The sequence below is a fragment of the Apus apus genome, unplaced genomic scaffold, assembly GCF_020740795.1.
Source record: "Apus apus isolate bApuApu2 unplaced genomic scaffold, bApuApu2.pri.cur manual_scaffold_93_ctg1, whole genome shotgun sequence".
In the NCBI taxonomy this organism is placed as follows: Eukaryota; Metazoa; Chordata; class Aves; order Apodiformes; family Apodidae; genus Apus; species Apus apus.
In genome coordinates this window covers 13,218-33,004 of record NW_026248889.1, presented here as the reverse complement: position 1 = coordinate 33,004, position 19,787 = coordinate 13,218, and the positions used below count along the sequence as shown (strand labels likewise).

Genomic DNA, 19,787 nt, shown 5'->3' with positions numbered 1-19,787 from the left:
CAGTACAGGACACAGCTGATAGGTAAGCAAAGTTTTTGGCCTTTGTGAAAACATAATGAAGAAAGGATAGAAAATGCCAGACAGAGAGAGAAGGAAGGAAGGAAGGAAGGAAGGAAGGAAGGAAGGAAGGAAGGAAGGAAGGAAGGAAGGAAGGAAGGAAGGAAGGAAGGAAGGAAGGAAGGAAGGAAGGAAGGAAGGAAGGAAGGAAGGAAGGAAGGAAGGAAGGAAAGAAAGAAAGAAAGAAAGAAAGAAAGAAAGAAAGAAAGAAAGAAAGAAAGAAAGAAAGAAAGAAAGAAAGAAAGAAAGAAAGAAAGAAAGAAAGAAAGAAAGAAAGAAAGAAAGAAAGAAAGAAAGAAAGAAAAAGTCAGAAGTAGAGACTCCTCCTCCTCTGTGCCATATGGGTGAGTAGAGCAGTCTGGAGTGAAGGAATGAAGCTGCAGCTGTGTAAGAAGGAGGAAAGATGATGTTTTATATTCATCTTTGTTTCTCACTATGTCAATCTAACAAACTGGCAATAAATTTCCCTCGAGTTGAGCCTGTTTTTCCGCCAACAGTTTTTGCTAAGTCATCTTCTTGGTTTTATCTTGATCTGGAAGCATCCCCCTGAGAGTGGGGAAAGGAGGGAACAGCTGGGTGATTGTGCTTACGCTGCCACAGGTACACATACACTCTTGCATGGTCCATGCCCCTGTGGAGCATATATGGATGCAGATGGGGAGTGATGCCCTTAGAAGCACCCTGAAAAGCACCACCAGCATGATCAAGACAGATGGCCTGATCCTTAGTTCAAGAAGCATTTGGGTGATCCTCTCAGGCACATGGTGTGATTCTAGGGGTGCCCTACACAGGGACAGGAGTTGGATCCCTTCCAACTCAGCATATTCTATGATTCTATGTTTTTCTCAGGGCTGGTGATCAGCAGTGATCATGCATCCCCTCCTCCCTCCCACATGACGCCAGGAGGTCCCTGAACCCTGGGCCATAGCATAAGTCTGCAGAGTCCATGGCTGGAGCTCAGTGGTGGTGTGCCCAGTTTCTTTCCCCCGACCCTGAGCAGTCCTGATGTGCCCTGGCCGGTGGTTAATGCACCTAAGGCGCCCACGAGCTGTGCCGCAGGGGTGCGGTGCAGAAACTGCGGGGAAACGGGCTGGGCGGGCTGGGCGGGCTGCGGGGAGTGGAGGGACAGGGTCTGGAACATTCAAGTCTGAACATCAGCTGCGTTGGTGGTATAGTGGTAAGCATAGCTGCCTTCCAAGCAGTTGACCCGGGTTCGATTCCCGGCCAACGCATTTGGCCTTTTAGCTAGGCTCTACGGATAACCTGCTGCTGCTCTAAAACCTGTCGCTGAGCCATTCCCCAGCAATGAAGCGAGCACAGAGCAGACAGCTCCCCTGCGCCGTGGTACAGCTATGCCACCGGCAGCTGTCCCGTGTCTCCTAGCCCAAGCATCTCTTCCCCCGTGCCCGTAAGGGAAAAGAAAGCTTTGTCTTGCTGCTGCACCCCACATGTCTCATGCCATCCTGTCTGTGGCCCAGGACTGTTGTGAGTAAAGCAACACAGAAACAGGGTGATGCTCCTGTAACGCCGGGGGTAAGAAGCTTCTTCGGCTCACCTGCTGTGTTGCATCACAGGATGCATCAGCTTTTGCAGGGAGGTCTCTCTTTTAATCCATGGTTCTCCACAGTTTCTCAGGAATCCTAGACGAGGGTGCTGGTGTGAAATGCTGATCCATTGTGAGCATTAGCTGCTTGGGGCCCTGGAGGACACCCCACTGAGATTAATGTTTTCTTCCTGCTAAGGTGGTTCCATGCTGGGCTCCTCACTCTGGTGCTGATACAGGAGGTAGAAAGGGATTCTTGGGTCTGCCTCAGAGCTGATCCCACTGCTGGTGCTGCTGGTTTCACTTGGTAAGAACATCATGCTGCTGTGGCAGGGTAAAGATGAAGATCAAGAATACGCTGTGCTTTTGAGGCCAGGTATGCAATTTCCAGGTACAGTGGAATGATGTCCAGTGGAACAATGTCCATTCTTTATATAATGTCTAAAACTTTGCTCTCCATCCTACTCCATCCTTTCCATCTCTCCAGTGCTTGCTTGTCAAATGTTTCATCCCCTTCAGATGGCATGCTGCTATGTAGAATGTCTGTGTTCAGAATCACAGAATCACCAAGGCTGGAAAAGACCTTTAAGATCATCAAGTCCAGCTTATGACCTAACACCGCCACATTGGCCAGACCATGGCACCAAGTGCCACATCCAGCTTTTCCTTGAACACATCCATGGAGGGGGCCTCCACCACTTCCCTGGGCCATTCCAATGGTCCATTCCAGGTCTGATCACCCACTCCATGAGGAAGTGCTTCCTAATAGCCAATATATACCTCCCCTGGTGCAGCTTCAGGCCATGCCTTCTTGTCTTGTCACTAGTTGCCTGAGAAAAGAGCCCAACCCCACCTGACTACAACCTCCTCGCAGGTAATTGAAGAGAATGATAAGGTTCCCCCTGAGTCCCCTCTTCTCCAAGCTAAACAACCCCAGCTCCCTCATAGTCTCCCTATAAGACTTTCCCTCTAGTCCCTTCACCAGCCTCGTTGCTCTCCTCTGGACCTGCTCCAGAACCTCAATGTCCTTCTTGAAGTGATGGGCACAGAACTGGACACAGGACTCAAGGTAAGGCCTCACCACTGCTGTGTACAGGGGCAGAACCACATCACTAATCCTGCTGGCCACACTATTCCTGATAAAACTCAGGATGCCATTGGCCTTCCAGGCCACATGGGCACATTGCTGGCTCATGTTCAACCAGTTCTCAACCAGTATGTGCAGGTCTTTCTGCTCGGCCATTCTACAAGTAACACAGAGCAGAGCATTATTTCCTCTATAGAGCTCGTTTCTAAAAACACTTTGGCACACACTGTAACCTCTGAAATACTCTGCTTAAAGATCCAGACTGCATGTCTCGGAGGGGCTATGCCTCCCTGTCCATGTTCACAGTGGCTGATCTACCCTATACATGCTTCTGCATTGCACAGACACGCTGAAGTTTACTGGAACTGGATGCAACAATGGATGGATGGAACTGGATGTTCCTGATAGCTATGAACTGAGACACCTCATTCCTCTTGCAGCTTATGGGCCAAGGGAAACACAAGGAACCCTTCTCAACTAGACTCTCTAGCGGAAGGGGACGAAACTTGTCAAGTCTCTGGTTCCAGGGTTGCTGAGAGCAAAAAAAGCAGCATTCCTTGCTGTGCTGACAGTCAAAAACCGTTGTGGGCAGTGGGGTTGTATGGAGGGTTGAGGGGCCAATTATAAGGAGGGCCGAGACCACTTGTATGAGGTTCCGGAAGGCCAAGGGCCAAGTCCTGCACTTGGGTAGCAACAACCGCAGGCAACGCTAGGGGCTTGGGGCGAAGGGGCTGGAATGCTGTCCAGCAGAAAAGGATTTGGGGGTGTTACTGACAGACAACGACAGAACCTGGTCATGGGAGCCATGGCAGCACATCTCCAGGACACCAGTAAGATGGCTGCAGAGATGGAGAGAGTGGTGGGCTGAGCCCGGAGCATATGGGTCATCATGGGCGGCAGCAGGGGACAGCATCACTTTTCCAGGAGGTCCCGTGGTGTAATGGTGAGCACTCTGGACTCTGAATCCAGCGATCTGAGTTCAAATCTCAGCGGGACCTCAGCCTTTTGGCTGCTCTCTCAGGCCTCCCCTCAGCATGCTTACGCCTTCACAGCCTCGCTCTTGGGTCACTTGCTTAATGCTCTCTGATTTTCCTTGGTGGCTCCTCCTGGCTGAGGGCATCAGCCACCGGCTCTGCACACGACCCACCACCTGAGGAGCAGAACAGGCAGTCCACGCCTGCCTCAAAGCAGGGTCAAGAGAGGAGCCGCTGCAGGGCCTTGCCTGTTTGTATGTTGGAGACTCTCCAACTCTCCCTGGGCAACTGTTTGACCACCCTCACAGCAAAACAGGGCTACCGCGTGTGGCATTACTTCTGTTTCCACCCCTGACAACGGCTTCTGGTTCCAACCATGTCTCTGCGGATTCCCTGTCTTTCTCTTGCCTGCTTGATTATGTTTCTTGCTCTGCTACCGGTTTGCGGCGCTCCACCAACAACGGGCAGAGCCCCATGCTTGGGATTATATTTGCTGCACGGAGACAGCACAGATTCTCCCACCTCCTTGCAGAGCTGCTAGGTGACTGAGGGAGGAGCAGAACAAACCACCCCATGTCCCCTGCTATGCTTCATAAGATCTTTAATGAGAAAGAGGATGTGCAGTGGCACAAATGTTCAGCAAAGCGGAAGATAACGGGCCCTTTCTCGAGGAGCTCAGAGCAAAGCGGAGCCAGAGGAGTCACAGAGAGGCCTGCCGTGCAGCCAGGAGCAGTGGCACAGGTCCCTCCTGCCAGGGGGGATGAGGACAGCCAGCCCGTCGGCAAGCCGTGGCCACGCTCCTGCTGCTGCAGAGGCCCCGTCTTCCTTCCCTCTCCAAAGGGGATGGTCGGCCAGCTTCAGCAGTTCAGGCGGCAGCAGGGGGAAGGCAGACACAGGCCTGAGCCCCCCAGACCAAGGGAGCCCCCAGAAGAGATGGGAACCCCCCCAGCACTGAGGGACCTGCCAACAGCAGCTGACAGGGAGGATCCCACGGCTGTGCTCTGAGGGAAAGAGGTGAGGATGGGGCCCGGCAGGGTCACCACCACCGGGGAGGCCTCGATGGCCACCGTCGAGTCAGCGCAGCGGGCGACGCAGGGCTCACTGCAGCTGCTTGCAAGTGGCGTTGGGCCACAGCTGCCGCAGGACTGTGGGAGACAGGGTCGGAAGCAAGACATCTCTCGGTGAGGGCGGCAAAGCTGAAACACAGAGCAAACACAAACCCCAGCATCAGCCTGTCCATCGTTTGCTCACATCTCTTTGTGGACGCTCTTTGCTGCCCTCCAGCTCCATGCCCGGGAGGAACCGGCAGCTGATTTTGCCAACACGCACCGGGAGCAAAGATGTGCCTAACTGGCTCCTGATCCCACCAGGACTTCCCGCTGCACTTCCCGGTGCAATTGCATGGAAGAAGAGTGATGCAGCTACCCCAGCACAAACAGGCTGGGTTGAACAAGTGCCTCAGAAATCACCTCTTAAAAACACAGACCGTGCCTACAGCTCCCAGGGCCATCATCGTGCCCTCTGAGCTGAACGGCACGGGAAGGCTGACCCTCTCTGGGGACAGGACCCGGCACAGGGCGGTTAAAGCTCCTGTGGAAAGACTCGTCCTACCCCAGCTCCAGAACAAACAGGGCTGCATTGAAGAAGGCACTGGGTTCGCTTTCCCATCTGGGGAGAGACCACCTGCCTCAGGCAGAAATTCCGGCGGGCAGAGCGCCCTGCAGCTGAGCCCCAGCGATGTCCTCCTGCTGGAAAGAAGCCCCCGCTTCCCAGCTCCCCCCAGCCACCACCATCACCAGGGAAAGCGGACACAGCCCTTCCACAGTTCTACTGCAGGGCCAAGCTGAGGCAGCCCAAGGATCAGCCTGAGTAGCCACCACGACAGCAGTTCAGCCCACAGAGAGGGACGGAGCGGACTCAGGCTTACCTCGTTCCTCGAGGAGAGGGAGGCAAGAGAGGAGGATGCGGAGCCTGGAGCAGCGCAGGCTTTTATGCTGTGTCCCACAGCCCTGTGGGGCCACAAACATTCCTTGCTCATGAAGCATCTAAACACTGAGGAGTTGCCGCTCGCTGAGGCTTCGCTGGTGACTCTGCCATCTTCCTCCTCCTCTTCCATCCAAAATGTTGTGCTCCCCCTCCGTGCTGTCTAACCCCGATGTAATTCATTTCTGTCCTCACCAGATCTAGCTTCCTGTCATCCGGCTCTAACATGGCCTGGTTTTGTGATCAAGACACACTTGTGTCCTTCCCTGAAAGAGACCCAAACCCAAACTGACCTGTCTTGGAGTTCCCTGCGATAAGTCATTTGAGCCGCTGAAGGAAAGGCTGAGTAAAGTCAGTTTCCTGAAGTGGAAGCCATCCCACTGGATTGCTGAATGCTCTGTTTCTGTAGAGACTCCTGGGTGGTGGATAATGCCCTGCGGGGTTTGCTACAGCAGTGGGAGAAGACCTGTTGACAGTGCAGAGGCGTGGGGAACGGCATTTCTCCCCACAAAATGATTGAGAAGGAAAGCCTTTCAGACCAGCTGGTTGTATCGACATAAAATGGCTACTCGCTGCTTCCTGGGCCTCAAGGACGCAAACAAGGACAAATCTTCCTGCTTGAGTGGCAGACCCAAAGGTGGGAAGGGAGCAACAATGTTGCAGATGGCGCCTGGCAGCTTTGCCCAGACCCCTTGACAACTGAGGTACAGCAACCTGATTGGACCATACTTCTGTGCAGATGAGGACTGCAGCATGGCACTAACCAAGGGACTGAACACTGAACTATAAAAGACAATGCTTGCTTGCTGCTTTGGGGGCTGCTGCTCCTGGGGGGTTGCTGCTGCAGCTTCTGCTTTTGGCTGAAACTTGGCCTGGATTTTATGAGGAGTTTGCCAAAGGACTTGCTGCTTGAGGTTTGAGGACCCTGGACGGGCTACCCGTGGACACCAGGAGACCACCGTAGCCAGAAACTAAACCACTGACGCAAACCAACTGGTCGTGGTGCGGCTCTCTACTTGGCATGTGAAGCTGTGCAAGAGGGAGACTGCCTGCATAAGCTCTGCGCCTGTGGACCATCCCGGGAAAATTGTAAGGCTGTGTACCCTATTGCCCTGTTCCACGCAATCCCTCCCTTACCAGATATTCCGTCGCGCTTGTCCTCCTCCCCCTTGTTCCCTCGGGCCCTTGCACTCCCATTTGGGAGCGCACGTTATTATTAGTTAACAAGTATATGTTATTTCCTGGTTTATCCTCCCCGTACCTTTCCTGAGCCCTTGTCCCCGTAATTTGGCTTTTCCCCTAAATAAACCATGAATTCGTGAACTTGTATCTTGGGGCCACTTACAGTTTGTGGGCATGGTGAGAGATGGATATTCTAGTTCCACCCCAACCTACGGTCCTGAAGTGACCGTTCTCCTGGGAGGGGTGAACGCCAAGCGTGACCCCTGGTCCCTGTAAGCAAAACCTCCTAATAAAAGGAGAAGTCACCGAATATCCTGACATTCGGGCGGTCTGCTGCTGTGGCTGGACTGTGACAAGAGGTAAACCCTTCGGGCCTGCTGCCTTGTAGCAGGCCATTGCTGCCAGGGCAGAAAACATGGCTCTATTGATACGTCATCTAGATGTTACATCCAGTCCTTGCCCTCTGCAATCTGTTCTTCCGCACTAATAACCAACGGCCTGGTTTTGTGATCAAAGAGATGCCAACATCCAGATTGACCTGTTTTGCTCAGCAAGGACATCCCAGAGGCCAAAGGCCTGGCTGGCTTGCTTTTGAGGAGAGGCACAGGGCAGGGTGCCAAAAGCTCATGGCTCTTTTTCCTGGGTCGCAAGTCCATGCATTTCAAACTACAAAGGGACGTTAGATCAGTCTTGCAGAGCACCTGGGAGTTATCGTGATGCGGAAGAGTTGGGAAAATCCAAGAGGAGCCACAGGAAAACACGAGTCAGCCTGGTGAGGACTTTCTTGGATGTCATGTCCTGGCCTCAGGCATGCCAGGGGATACCAGAGCTCATAGCCTCATGAAGCAACTGGTGCTTCTAAGCCATCTCTTGCTGCTGCTGCCGCCTTCCAAACCATTGCCTTTTGATGATTGCTCAGGGGCTCATGTGACTCAGTGCACCACAGAATGATGAAGGTTGGAATGGCCCTCTGGAGATGCTCTAATCTACTCCAAAAGGGGGCACATCAATCCAGACGTGGCCTCTGCTGTGCCAAGGGAAGGGCAACAGTCCCTCTCCTCACAGCATTCATCAAACAGCTTGAGTGTAAAAGGTCCTTTTAAGATTACCCACTCCAGCCATGTATCCACCAAACAGGTACGCTGTCACTTGAGCAGGACCTCCCAGGCCCACAAGGGGTCTCCAGCAGGTGGCAGTGAGGCTGCCAGCACTGGTGAGGAGGTACCAGAGTTATGGGGTAAGGTCAGGAAGTGGAGTTGAAGAAGCAATCAGGATTAGGAGTGAAGGGTTCCCCCAAAGATTTGCCATGCAACTTGTGCTGTGACAGACTTTCTCTCCTCCTTCCAGCCCTTCTCCCCACAAGGGGCTTCTAGTCACCGGCTGAAAGTGATACGCAGAGCAAGTAGCAGTCTGTGCTGTGCTGGTTTGCTTTGGCAGGTTTTCTGCTAGTGGGGGTATGGGCCAAGGGATGTCTCCTCTAAGAAGTGGAAAAGCTCCCCCAGCTACAAATCGGGTGGCCAAGGCCGAGCCATTAGAGAGACAACAGATGGGCCTCTGTGGTTTACATAGGAAAAAACAGAGGAACTCCAGAAGTCCTTTCGAATTGTCCTCGAGTTCACTGAGTCACGTGAGCCCTTGAGCAGCCCCCAAAACACAGTGTCATGGAAGGCAGCAGCAGGAGATTGCATAGAAGCACCAGGTGTTTCAGGAATGGTGCTAAAAGGTGTGGAAGTACCTTTGAGGAAAGCAGAACTTTCAGAGGAAGGAAATTGTGAGCTCGGGTAGCCCTGGCTTGCCTGAGGCTGGGGCACAGTGTCTACTGAAGTCCACAGCAGGGTGATTCATCTTTGCCTGGAGCTCAGGGTTTTTCCCAGCTCTTCCACATCACGATGACTCCCTGCCCTGCGCCTCTTCTCAAAAGCAGGCCATGCAGGCCTTGGGCCCCTGGGATGACCTCGCTGAGCAAAACAGGTCAATTTGGAGTGGGTCTTTTTCGGGGTAGGACGCGGGCATCCCTTTGATCATCCTCCTACGCATTGGCTTGCTACTTTCCAACCAGTACTGTCCAAGGTCCTCGTTAACGGCCGCACAAAATCCCTGCACAGGAAGCCGGTGACCTGCAAGCCAACTGGTCTTAGCCGGTGGCGCCAGAAATGAATTACATCGGGGTTAGACAGCACGGAGGGGGAGCACAACATTTTGGATGGAAGAGGAGGAGGAAGATGGCAGAGTCACCAGCGAAGCCTCAGCGAGCGGCAACTCCTCAGTGTTTAGATGCTTCATGAGCAAGGAATGTTTGTGGCCCCACAGGGCTGTGGGACACAGCATAAAAGCCTGCGCTGCTCCAGGCTCCGCATCCTCCTCTCTTGCCTCCCTCTCCTCGAGGAACGAGGTAAGCCTGAGTCCGCTCCGTCCCTCTCTGTGGGCTGAACTGCTGTCGTGGTGGCTACTCAGGCTGATCCTTGGGCTGCCTCAGCTTGGCCCTGCAGTAGAACTGTGGAAGGGCTGTGTCCGCTTTCCCTGGTGATGGTGGTGGCTGGGGGGAGCTGGGAAGCGGGGGCTTCTTTCCAGCAGGAGGACATCGCTGGGGCTCAGCTGCAGGGCGCTCTGCCCGCCGGAATTTCTGCCTGAGGCAGGTGGTCTCTCCCCAGATGGGAAAGCGAACCCAGTGCCTTCTTCAATGCAGCCCTGTTTGTTCTGGAGCTGGGGTAGGACGAGTCTTTCCACAGGAGCTTTAACCGCCCTGTGCCGGGTCCTGTCCCCAGAGAGGGTCAGCCTTCCCGTGCCGTTCAGCTCAGACGGCACGATGATGGCCCTGGGAGCTGTAGGCACGGTCTGTGTTCTTAAGAGGTGATTTCTGAGGCACTTGTTCAACCCAGCCTGTTTGTGCTGGGGTAGCTGCATCACTCTTCTTCCATGCAATTGCACCGGGAAGTGCAGCGGGAAGTCCTGGTGGGATCAGGAGCCAGTTAGGCACATCTTTGCTCCCGGTGCGTGTTGGCAAAATCAGCTGCCGGTTCCTCCCGGGCATGGAGCTGGAGGGCAGCAAAGAGCGTCCACAAAGAGATGTGAGCAAACGATGGACAGGCTGATGCTGGGGTTTGTGTTTGCTCTGTGTTTCAGCTTTGCCGCCCTCACCGAGAGATGTCTTGCTTCCGACCCTGTCTCCCACAGTCCTGCGGCAGCTGTGGCCCAACGCCACTTGCAAGCAGCTGCAGTGAGCCCTGCGTCGCCCGCTGCGCTGACTCGACGGTGGCCATCGAGGCCTCCCCGGTGGTGGTGACCCTGCCGGGCCCCATCCTCACCTCTTTCCCTCAGAGCACAGCCGTGGGATCCTCCCTGTCAGCTGCTGTTGGCAGGTCCCTCAGTGCTGGGGGGGTTCCCATCTCTTCTGGGGGCTCCCTTGGTCTGGGGGGCTCAGGCCTGTGTCTGCCTTCCCCCTGCTGCCGCCTGAACTGCTGAAGCTGGCCGACCATCCCCTTTGGAGAGGGAAGGAAGACGGGGCCTCTGCAGCAGCAGGAGCGTGGCCACGGCTTGCCGACGGGCTGGCTGTCCTCATCCCCCCTGGCAGGAGGGACCTGTGCCACTGCTCCTGGCTGCACGGCAGGCCTCTCTGTGACTCCTCTGGCTCCGCTTTGCTCTGAGCTCCTCGAGAAAGGGCCCGTTATCTTCTGCTTTGCTGAACCTGCTGCTGATGGGCAAGGGTGCTGGAGTTGTGGGGCTGCTCTTGCGGGCTGCAATTGTCACCAGGCAGACCGGAATGGGAACAGGCAAGCACTTTGTGTGGAGCTTGTTGTTGGGAAATGGGCCCTTCTCTGTGCCTCCCTGAACCCTGCGGACGTGTTTCTTGGTCTCTGTTCCTTGCCGCTGCTTTTTCTCCTTCCCATTAAAGACTTTGTGCAGCATAGCTGGAGACTCGTGGTGGTTTGTTTTCCCTCTCTCTCGCATAGCCACCTATACCGCAAAGAAGAGCCCTTTGTCCTGGGCTTACCACCAGCTGTGGGTGGCACTTCCAAAAATACGCAAGCAATTGAGAGAAAGAGAGGAAAGTTTTGGGGAACCAGAGCATGAGTCTGCAGCCTTGTGATCACGGCCCTGTGATGTCTCTCAGCTTAAGGTGTAAGAACCTGGCTGCAGGTGCATGTCTTCCCCTGACTGAATGCCATTGCTTCTGCTTTCTCTCCTGATGTAAGCTGCTCCCAAAAAGCAAGTGGAAGGGGGCCTTGCTCAGCAGGAGACCTGGACATCTGCATGCCAGCTGCCCTTACAGGGACCTTACAGGTGCCATTGTGCATCTGATTCCCATTTCTGTCAGCCCTGGCTGCAGGGACTCTGATGTGATCAAGGACTTGGCTCACCTGTCATACAAGGACATGCTGGGAGAGCTGGGGTTGGTCAGCTTGCAGAAGGGAAGACTGGGGGTGCTGGAGAGTGGCCTAGAGGATTAAAGGAGGGAGCCATCCTACCGCAGCGCTGCCCAGTGGGAGGCCAAGAGACACTGGACACAGGTGGAAACGCAAGAAATGCCACACATGGTCACTCAGTTTTACTGTGTGGGAGGACAAAAAGCAGTGTCCCGAGTGGTCAGATGTCAATGTTAATTCAGACACTTGAGTTGATGTCTCAGCCCTCTCACTCGTTGCTCGAGAGCCTGGACAGGGTAGGTCAGCATCTCCAGGGTATTTCAGATGAGAGGGACAGGCCTTTGAACCTGTACGTGAAGCACAGGCCTCCTCCTGCCACACTCCAAAATTGCCTAGCTGGCTTCACGAAGCACAGTCTGTCCCTGAACCACCACCTAGGCATTCTCTGCCTTTGTCTGCACCCTACCACAGCAACATGCTTCTTTTGCCAGGTGTAACCAGCTGCAGCAGCAGCCGGACCAGCTCTGTGCCGGGCCAAAAAAGCCTGTCTCTTTGGAGCTGTACCAGTATTGCAGCCTGGGTCCCTCCCAGCAGGCTGGCAGCACTCTTCTCAGTTGCTCTCAAGGCTGCAGGAAGGCAAAGGGACTGGCTTGAAGCTCCGGGGGAGAATCTGGGTAGTTTTTTGAGCAGAAGAGGCTGCCTGCAGAAGAGCTCAGGCACCCACTCAGGAGCATGGCTGAAGAGACGTTTGCCAGCATTGGCCAGGAATCTCATGCGGGTCAGCTGCTTGGAAGGCAGCTGTGCTCACCTCTAGACCACCAACACTCGTGTGAGCAGGGCTGCCTCCTGCTCCTCCAGCCCAGAGCCTGGCCTCCCTGCTGCTTGCAAGTGCTGGAGAAAAGCTCTGAAACTTTATTCCACCCAATTCTTCTTCTTCTTCTTCATAGTCTTTATTCCACACGAAGCAAGCTCTCCCCGGTCTCCCTTTAAGTCATCCCCACACACATCTTCCTTGCTGCTTGGAGGTCAGCATCTTCCGTGCAGGAATGCTCCCGTGCTGGTGCTCCCAGTAGGCTTGGAATCTCCCTCAGATAGATCTGAGAAGCAAAGTGGGGTCTAATATCCCAGCCCGCAAGTACCAGCAGGCCTGCTTGCCTCCACCCAGCTGCCTTCCCTCCTTGCCTGGAAGCAGTCGAGTCCGGGTGGGCACTGACCGCATTCCTGTGAGGCAGGATATGGCAGACGGCCGGCTGAGGAGAAGGCGGTGGGAGCGGTGGCCGTAGCCCCTGGGGTTGCACCTGTGAAGGCTCTGGAGCCTGGCAGCAGGTGCCCGTGGCGCTCAGCGCAGGTGGCAGGTGCCGGGCTTTGAGTGGAGCGCTGGCCTGAAGTGGCAGGAGCCGGGTGGCATGGCACAGGGGCTGTTGTCGGCAGGGCAGGTGGGACTGGGCAGGTAGTTGTGGCCGAGTGGTGAAGGCGATGGACTAGAAATCCATTGGGGTTTCCCCGCGCAGGTTCGAATCCTGCCAACTACGGGGTGCAGGTGTCCCCTTTTGGGCTCCCCGCAACTGCAGCGGCAACGCCTCTGCCCACCACACCGGTTCTTGCCTCCTCCCCCTAAACACACCTTCATCGGCAGGAAATTCTCCTCCCTGCCTACAGGCTAGGCGAGGCAGAGGAACCCAAGGGGCCAGGAAGAAGTACTTCACTGCTGTTGGTTGTTGAGCAGAACTCAAGAGCCTGACCTCCTCACCAGACAGCCAAAGCAGCACCAGCGGTCTTCCCTGCAGTGGTGGCAGAACAAGCACTGCTCCAGGCTCAGAGAGGAGGGCTTTCTCTGACTCCCTGGCACCCGTCCCGGTGGCGGGGCAGCCCTTGGCCGTCAGGAGCAGCAAGGATGGGGCTGTGCCAGGGAGGACAAGGCAGGCAGGACCTGTGGGTGATGCAGCACAGCACGGTCAGGGCACAGCCCGTAAAAGTAGAAGAATTACTTCCCTTGTTGGATTCCGTGCTAACTGTCCTTGTCTCCGTCCTCATCTGGCACAGAAGTGACTTTTATAGCGGGCACGGTCCTGCAGCCCCTTGGATTTCTGGGCAGGCTTGCAGCCCTCGAGAGCTCGCTGCAGAGCAGCTCCTCTCTGGCCTGCTCAGCACCAAGGCTGCCCCTTGCTCCAGGGTTTCCTTCAGAGCCTGCAGAGCCAACCCGGGTGCTCCAAGAGAACGTGCCGCCCCCAGGGTTATGGGCAGGAGACGTGTGGAGAAGGGCAGGCAAGGCCCTTTGGACCACCCAACCCAGGCCCAAAGCAGGTGAGCTTTGCAGGGAGACAATTCTCCTGCCTGGCCATGGGTGCAGGTAAGAAGAAGGGAGAGAGGCGAGAGGCCAAGCGCTGCTGCTGGCAGTGCCAGGGAGGGTCAGGACGCCCTGTGGGAGGTGCCGCCTGCGGTGCTGGGGGGAGCAGAGTGGCGCAGCGGCTGCGTGCCGGGCCCATGGGCCAGAGTGCGATGGACCAAAACCACCCTCTGGTACCTGAGGGGTTTTCTCCCGGCTCCTGACAGCTGCTGCCTCTCCCAGCAAGTTTTAGCCTGCACTGCTTGCTGGGCACCCATGGCCATGCCTCTCCCTCAGCCCCTTCTCTCTGCCACTGCCACCTCCTTTCTCCTTTTGCTTTCTTAGGAGCCAGCACTCCCAAAGTGACCCCCCGGCAAGGCAGCCGGTGGCCGTGGAGCAGCAGGCAGAGCACAGCACAGCACAGAGCTCCCTCCATGAGGCACTGGGGGTCCTGGGGACACAGGTCTTTCACCCTGTCAGGCAGCTCCACCCCAACTTCCCAGCCAGAAGCAGGGAGCTCCAGGACTCCGCAGGTGGGGGAGGAGGACGAGGACCAGGACTGTTGTGATCAGAGCAGCACAGAGGCAGGATGATGTTCCTGTAAGCGTGGGTGAGAGGCAACATCCTCTACCCGGCTCCTGTGTTCCGTGACACGATACATCTGCTTTTGCAGGGCAGTCTCTCTGTAACCTCTGAAATACAAAGATCCAGACTGCATGTCTCGGAGGGGCTATGCCTCCCTGTCCATGTTCACAGTGGCTGATCTACCCTATACATGCTTCTGCATTGCACAGACACGCTGAAGTTTACTGGAACTGGATGCAACAATGGATGGATGGAACTGGATGTTCCTGATAGCTATGAACTGAGACACCTCATTCCTCTTGCAGCTTATGGGCCAAGGGAAACACAAGGAACCCTTCTCAACTAGACTCTCTAGCGGAAGGGGACGAAACTTGTCAAGTCTCTGGTTCCAGGGTTGCTGAGAGCAAAAAAAGCAGCATTCCTTGCTGTGCTGACAGTCAAAAACCGTTGTGGGCAGTGGGGTTGTATGGAGGGTTGAGGGGCCAATTATAAGGAGGGCCGAGACCACTTGTATGAGGTTCCGGAAGGCCAAGGGCCAAGTCCTGCACTTGGGTAGCAACAACCGCAGGCAACGCTAGGGGCTTGGGGCGAAGGGGCTGGAATGCTGTCCAGCAGAAAAGGATTTGGGGGTGTTACTGACAGACAACGACAGAACCTGGTCATGGGAGCCATGGCAGCACATCTCCAGGACACCAGTAAGATGGCTGCAGAGATGGAGAGAGTGGTGGGCTGAGCCCGGAGCATATGGGTCATCATGGGCGGCAGCAGGGGACAGCATCACTTTTCCAGGAGGTCCCGTGGTGTAATGGTGAGCACTCTGGACTCTGAATCCAGCGATCTGAGTTCAAATCTCAGCGGGACCTCAGCCTTTTGGCTGCTCTCTCAGGCCTCCCCTCAGCATGCTTACGCCTTCACAGCCTCGCTCTTGGGTCACTTGCTTAATGCTCTCTGATTTTCCTTGGTGGCTCCTCCTGGCTGAGGGCATCAGCCACCGGCTCTGCACACGACCCACCACCTGAGGAGCAGAACAGGCAGTCCACGCCTGCCTCAAAGCAGGGTCAAGAGAGGAGCCGCTGCAGGGCCTTGCCTGTTTGTATGTTGGAGACTCTCCAACTCTCCCTGGGCAACTGTTTGACCACCCTCACAGCAAAACAGGGCTACCGCGTGTGGCATTACTTCTGTTTCCACCCCTGACAACGGCTTCTGGTTCCAACCATGTCTCTGCGGATTCCCTGTCTTTCTCTTGCCTGCTTGATTATGTTTCTTGCTCTGCTACCGGTTTGCGGCGCTCCACCAACAACGGGCAGAGCCCCATGCTTGGGATTATATTTGCTGCACGGAGACAGCACAGATTCTCCCACCTCCTTGCAGAGCTGCTAGGTGACTGAGGGAGGAGCAGAACAAACCACCCCATGTCCCCTGCTATGCTTCATAAGATCTTTAATGAGAAAGAGGATGTGCAGTGGCACAAATGTTCAGCAAAGCGGAAGATAACGGGCCCTTTCTCGAGGAGCTCAGAGCAAAGCGGAGCCAGAGGAGTCACAGAGAGGCCTGCCGTGCAGCCAGGAGCAGTGGCACAGGTCCCTCCTGCCAGGGGGGATGAGGACAGCCAGCCCGTCGGCAAGCCGTGGCCACGCTCCTGCTGCTGCAGAGGCCCCGTCTTCCTTCCCTCTCCAAAGGGGATGGTCGGCCAGCTTCAGCAGTTCAGGCGGCAGCAGGGGGAAGGCAGACACAGGCCTGAGCCCCCCAGACCAAGGGAGCCCCCAGAAGAGATGGGAACCCCCCCAGCACTGAGGGACCTGCCAACAGCAGCTGACAGGGAGGATCCCACGGCTGTGCTCTGAGGGAAAGAGGTGAGGATGGGGCCCGGCAGGGTCACCACCACCGGGGAGGCCTCGATGGCCACCGTCGAGTCAGCGCAGCGGGCGACGCAGGGCTCACTGCAGCTGCTTGCAAGTGGCGTTGGGCCACAGCTGCCGCAGGACTGTGGGAGACAGGGTCGGAAGCAAGACATCTCTCGGTGAGGGCGGCAAAGCTGAAACACAGAGCAAACACAAACCCCAGCATCAGCCTGTCCATCGTTTGCTCACATCTCTTTGTGGACGCTCTTTGCTGCCCTCCAGCTCCATGCCCGGGAGGAACCGGCAGCTGATTTTGCCAACACGCACCGGGAGCAAAGATGTGCCTAACTGGCTCCTGATCCCACCAGGACTTCCCGCTGCACTTCCCGGTGCAATTGCATGGAAGAAGAGTGATGCAGCTACCCCAGCACAAACAGGCTGGGTTGAACAAGTGCCTCAGAAATCACCTCTTAAAAACACAGACCGTGCCTACAGCTCCCAGGGCCATCATCGTGCCCTCTGAGCTGAACGGCACGGGAAGGCTGACCCTCTCTGGGGACAGGACCCGGCACAGGGCGGTTAAAGCTCCTGTGGAAAGACTCGTCCTACCCCAGCTCCAGAACAAACAGGGCTGCATTGAAGAAGGCACTGGGTTCGCTTTCCCATCTGGGGAGAGACCACCTGCCTCAGGCAGAAATTCCGGCGGGCAGAGCGCCCTGCAGCTGAGCCCCAGCGATGTCCTCCTGCTGGAAAGAAGCCCCCGCTTCCCAGCTCCCCCCAGCCACCACCATCACCAGGGAAAGCGGACACAGCCCTTCCACAGTTCTACTGCAGGGCCAAGCTGAGGCAGCCCAAGGATCAGCCTGAGTAGCCACCACGACAGCAGTTCAGCCCACAGAGAGGGACGGAGCGGACTCAGGCTTACCTCGTTCCTCGAGGAGAGGGAGGCAAGAGAGGAGGATGCGGAGCCTGGAGCAGCGCAGGCTTTTATGCTGTGTCCCACAGCCCTGTGGGGCCACAAACATTCCTTGCTCATGAAGCATCTAAACACTGAGGAGTTGCCGCTCGCTGAGGCTTCGCTGGTGACTCTGCCATCTTCCTCCTCCTCTTCCATCCAAAATGTTGTGCTCCCCCTCCGTGCTGTCTAACCCCGATGTAATTCATTTCTGTCCTCACCAGATCTAGCTTCCTGTCATCCGGCTCTAACATGGCCTGGTTTTGTGATCAAGACACACTTGTGTCCTTCCCTGAAAGAGACCCAAACCCAAACTGACCTGTCTTGGAGTTCCCTGCGATAAGTCATTTGAGCCGCTGAAGGAAAGGCTGAGTAAAGTCAGTTTCCTGAAGTGGAAGCCATCCCACTGGATTGCTGAATGCTCTGTTTCTGTAGAGACTCCTGGGTGGTGGATAATGCCCTGCGGGGTTTGCTACAGCAGTGGGAGAAGACCTGTTGACAGTGCAGAGGCGTGGGGAACGGCATTTCTCCCCACAAAATGATTGAGAAGGAAAGCCTTTCAGACCAGCTGGTTGTATCGACATAAAATGGCTACTCGCTGCTTCCTGGGCCTCAAGGACGCAAACAAGGACAAATCTTCCTGCTTGAGTGGCAGACCCAAAGGTGGGAAGGGAGCAACAATGTTGCAGATGGCGCCTGGCAGCTTTGCCCAGACCCCTTGACAACTGAGGTACAGCAACCTGATTGGACCATACTTCTGTGCAGATGAGGACTGCAGCATGGCACTAACCAAGGGACTGAACACTGAACTATAAAAGACAATGCTTGCTTGCTGCTTTGGGGGCTGCTGCTCCTGGGGGGTTGCTGCTGCAGCTTCTGCTTTTGGCTGAAACTTGGCCTGGATTTTATGAGGAGTTTGCCAAAGGACTTGCTGCTTGAGGTTTGAGGACCCTGGACGGGCTACCCGTGGACACCAGGAGACCACCGTAGCCAGAAACTAAACCACTGACGCAAACCAACTGGTCGTGGTGCGGCTCTCTACTTGGCATGTGAAGCTGTGCAAGAGGGAGACTGCCTGCATAAGCTCTGCGCCTGTGGACCATCCCGGGAAAATTGTAAGGCTGTGTACCCTATTGCCCTGTTCCACGCAATCCCTCCCTTACCAGATATTCCGTCGCGCTTGTCCTCCTCCCCCTTGTTCCCTCGGGCCCTTGCACTCCCATTTGGGAGCGCACGTTATTATTAGTTAACAAGTATATGTTATTTCCTGGTTTATCCTCCCCGTACCTTTCCTGAGCCCTTGTCCCCGTAATTTGGCTTTTCCCCTAAATAAACCATGAATTCGTGAACTTGTATCTTGGGGCCACTTACAGTTTGTGGGCATGGTGAGAGATGGATATTCTAGTTCCACCCCAACCTACGGTCCTGAAGTGACCGTTCTCCTGGGAGGGGTGAACGCCAAGCGTGACCCCTGGTCCCTGTAAGCAAAACCTCCTAATAAAAGGAGAAGTCACCGAATATCCTGACATTCGGGCGGTCTGCTGCTGTGGCTGGACTGTGACAAGAGGTAAACCCTTCGGGCCTGCTGCCTTGTAGCAGGCCATTGCTGCCAGGGCAGAAAACATGGCTCTATTGATACGTCATCTAGATGTTACATCCAGTCCTTGCCCTCTGCAATCTGTTCTTCCGCACTAATAACCAACGGCCTGGTTTTGTGATCAAAGAGATGCCAACATCCAGATTGACCTGTTTTGCTCAGCAAGGACATCCCAGAGGCCAAAGGCCTGGCTGGCTTGCTTTTGAGGAGAGGCACAGGGCAGGGTGCCAAAAGCTCATGGCTCTTTTTCCTGGGTCGCAAGTCCATGCATTTCAAACTACAAAGGGACGTTAGATCAGTCTTGCAGAGCACCTGGGAGTTATCGTGATGCGGAAGAGTTGGGAAAATCCAAGAGGAGCCACAGGAAAACACGAGTCAGCCTGGTGAGGACTTTCTTGGATGTCATGTCCTGGCCTCAGGCATGCCAGGGGATACCAGAGCTCATAGCCTCATGAAGCAACTGGTGCTTCTAAGCCATCTCTTGCTGCTGCTGCCGCCTTCCAAACCATTGCCTTTTGATGATTGCTCAGGGGCTCATGTGACTCAGTGCACCACAGAATGATGAAGGTTGGAATGGCCCTCTGGAGATGCTCTAATCTACTCCAAAAGGGGGCACATCAATCCAGACGTGGCCTCTGCTGTGCCAAGGGAAGGGCAACAGTCCCTCTCCTCACAGCATTCATCAAACAGCTTGAGTGTAAAAGGTCCTTTTAAGATTACCCACTCCAGCCATGTATCCACCAAACAGGTACGCTGTCACTTGAGCAGGACCTTGAGGCCTGGTCCTCACCCTACCGATTAAGGCCTCTCAGAGCCGGACCTCCCAGGCCCACAAGGGGTCTCCAGCAGGTGGCAGTGAGGCTGCCAGCACTGGTGAGGAGGTACCAGAGTTATGGGGTAAGGTCAGGAAGTGGAGTTGAAGAAGCAATCAGGATTAGGAGTGAAGGGTTCCCCCAAAGATTTGCCATGCAACTTGTGCTGGGACAGACTTTCTCTCCTCCTTCCAGCCCTTCTCCCCACAAGGGGCTTCTAGTCACCGGCTGAAAGTGATACGCAGAGCAAGTAGCAGTCTGTGCTGTGCTGGTTTGCTTTGGCAGGTTTTCTGCTAGTGGGGGTATGGGCCAAGGGATGTCTCCTCTAAGAAGTGGAAAAGCTCCCCCAGCTACAAATCGGGTGGCCAAGGCCGAGCCATTAGAGAGACAACAGATGGGCCTCTGTGGTTTACATAGGAAAAAACAGAGGAACTCCAGAAGTCCTTTCGAATTGTCCTCGAGTTCACTGAGTCACGTGAGC

At 55.4% G+C, this 19,787-nt stretch overlaps 4 non-coding genes across 4 annotated transcripts; all 4 read left to right on the top strand.

Moving 5' to 3' along the window:
• The first annotated feature begins 1,217 nt into the window (after positions 1–1,217).
• TRNAG-UCC (transfer RNA glycine (anticodon UCC)) lies at positions 1,218–1,289 on the top strand. The gene has a single exon. It is a non-coding gene; the product is annotated as a tRNA-Gly (tRNA).
• Positions 1,290–3,613: 2,324 nt separating this feature from the next.
• On the top strand, positions 3,614–3,685 carry TRNAQ-CUG (transfer RNA glutamine (anticodon CUG)). Its single transcript has one exon. It is a non-coding gene; the product is annotated as a tRNA-Gln (tRNA).
• Positions 3,686–12,640: 8,955 nt separating this feature from the next.
• Positions 12,641–12,722, top strand: TRNAS-AGA (transfer RNA serine (anticodon AGA)). The gene has a single exon. It is a non-coding gene; the product is annotated as a tRNA-Ser (tRNA).
• Positions 12,723–14,892: 2,170 nt separating this feature from the next.
• TRNAQ-CUG (transfer RNA glutamine (anticodon CUG)) lies at positions 14,893–14,964 on the top strand. Its single transcript has one exon. It is a non-coding gene; the product is annotated as a tRNA-Gln (tRNA).
• The last annotated feature ends 4,823 nt before the right edge of the window (positions 14,965–19,787 follow it).